The sequence below is a fragment of the Bos indicus x Bos taurus genome, chromosome 11, assembly GCF_003369695.1.
Source record: "Bos indicus x Bos taurus breed Angus x Brahman F1 hybrid chromosome 11, Bos_hybrid_MaternalHap_v2.0, whole genome shotgun sequence".
Classification (NCBI taxonomy): Eukaryota; Metazoa; Chordata; class Mammalia; order Artiodactyla; family Bovidae; genus Bos; species Bos indicus x Bos taurus.
In genome coordinates this window covers 47,665,943-47,667,785 of record NC_040086.1, presented here as the reverse complement: position 1 = coordinate 47,667,785, position 1,843 = coordinate 47,665,943, and the positions used below count along the sequence as shown (strand labels likewise).

The 1,843-nt window shown below is 44.5% G+C and overlaps 1 pseudogene; it reads right to left on the bottom strand.

The window, feature by feature from the left end:
- Positions 1–733: 733 nt before the first annotated feature.
- On the bottom strand, positions 734–1,642 carry LOC113900749 (annotated as a pseudogene).
- Between the last annotated feature and the right edge of the window lie 201 nt (positions 1,643–1,843).

The window sequence follows — 1,843 nt, the reverse complement described above, 5'->3', positions numbered from 1 at the left end:
TTAAGAGTTACCAATTAGAAAACAACACCTTTCAAAACAGATTTTTCTTTTCCTGGTAGAAAACAAAACAAAACTCTGGATTATGGGGAAGAAATTAAACAAAACAAAGTCTAATCAGTTGTTGAGGTGCCTTAACACAAAGTTTTGCCCCTTAAACCAACTTGTCAAAAGCAGTAAGTGGACTTCTCTGGTGGTCCAATGATTAAGAATCTGCCAAGGCACGGGAGTTGATCCGTGATTCAGGAAGATTCCACATATGTCTCAGGGCAACTAAGCTTGTTGCCTGAGTGACCTAAGAGCCCATGCTCTGAAACAAGAGAAGCCACAGCAAGGAGAAGCCCAAACACTACAACTCGAGAAAACCTGTGCACAGCAACAAAGACCCAGCACAGCCAAAAATCAATCAATAAAATACAAGAATTTTCAAAAACTTTTTTAAAAAGGCATGAAATGTTTAAAATCTAAATATAAATAAACAGACATTACTGCCCGATTAGTAACACAGTTTCAACAACTTACAGTAACACTTCTGGCGTTCTTCCTGTAGAAATAATACCCCTTCTTGGCACCCTTATGGGGTACACATGCAGGAGAGCTTCAATTGGAACTGTGATTTACAACCTCAAGTCCAACCTCTCACCACATGGGACCATCTACAACACAACAAATACACCAAAACCAATTGGTTACAAAAAAAAAAGTGGGTGGAGGAGGCAGGAGCACACGACAGCCATTACGATGTCTTCCTGAAACCCTTTAGAATAGAGTAGATGTTATTAAAGGCTTCATAAATTTCACTTCTGACTTTAGCACCTGTTAACACAACTTTTCCAGAGACAAAGATAAGGAGAACAATTCTCGGTTTGATCATTCTGTAGACTAAACCAGGAAATAACTCTGGCTCATAACTAGCGAACTGTTGGTGGCTAAGCACAAGGGGTTCTAACCTTATGGGGAACTTCACATCACAGCTCCCCACCATGTTCTGAATCTTGAAGTCCAAGAACTTAGCTGGAAAACCCAACTTCTGTATGATTCTGGCATATTTTCTTGCTGCTAGCCTGGACTGTTCTTCACTCTTGCTTCCTGTGCACACCATCTTCCCAGAACTGAATAAAAGTGCAGTGGTTCGGGGCTCTCTTATTCTCATGATTACAGCAGCAAACCTCTTGGGATTATATTCAGCATTTCGAGCAAGAAGGGCGATGCTCTTTAGGTCAAGTTTACAACCAAGATTCACTGTGCATACAACATTGTGCAGCTGTGGCACCAACTCAGCGATCTCTGAGGCTGGCATGGCAGGGGTCATGGGGATCATGGGGGTCATGGGGGATGGATACAGGGGAGTGGTACCCAGCAAGGGTTCGGTCGTAAGAGGCTGTGAGTCGAAGAGCTGTGGTGTCTGGTCCAAGGCCTCCTGGGTTGCCTGCTGGGATGTCGTCGAAAGCCGACCTGTTCTCACCGTCGTCTGCTGCTGCTCCTCCTCTGAAGTAGACAGACTGTCGGTGCTCTGAATTGGCTGCGGAGTCAGTCCTGTGCCATAATGCATCATTGGACTGAAGACAGGGATTCCAGGACTCATGGCACCTTGAGGGGAGGCCAGATACTGGTCAAACGGAGAGAGGCTATCATTCCGATCCATGATGTTCACTGTCTTCTGGGTGAACCAAAACCTTCAGACTGGAAGTTGCCTAGGAAAGCATCCAGTCTTTTCCTGGAGCTAGTCTAGCACGCTCTTCTCAGAGACTGACTTCTGTTACTGAAAGCTTAGCTCTTCTGTACATCCGTGTCGAATCAAATCCTGGAGACAAGTTTTGGGTGAAGTAGAAAAGAATAGCTCTAC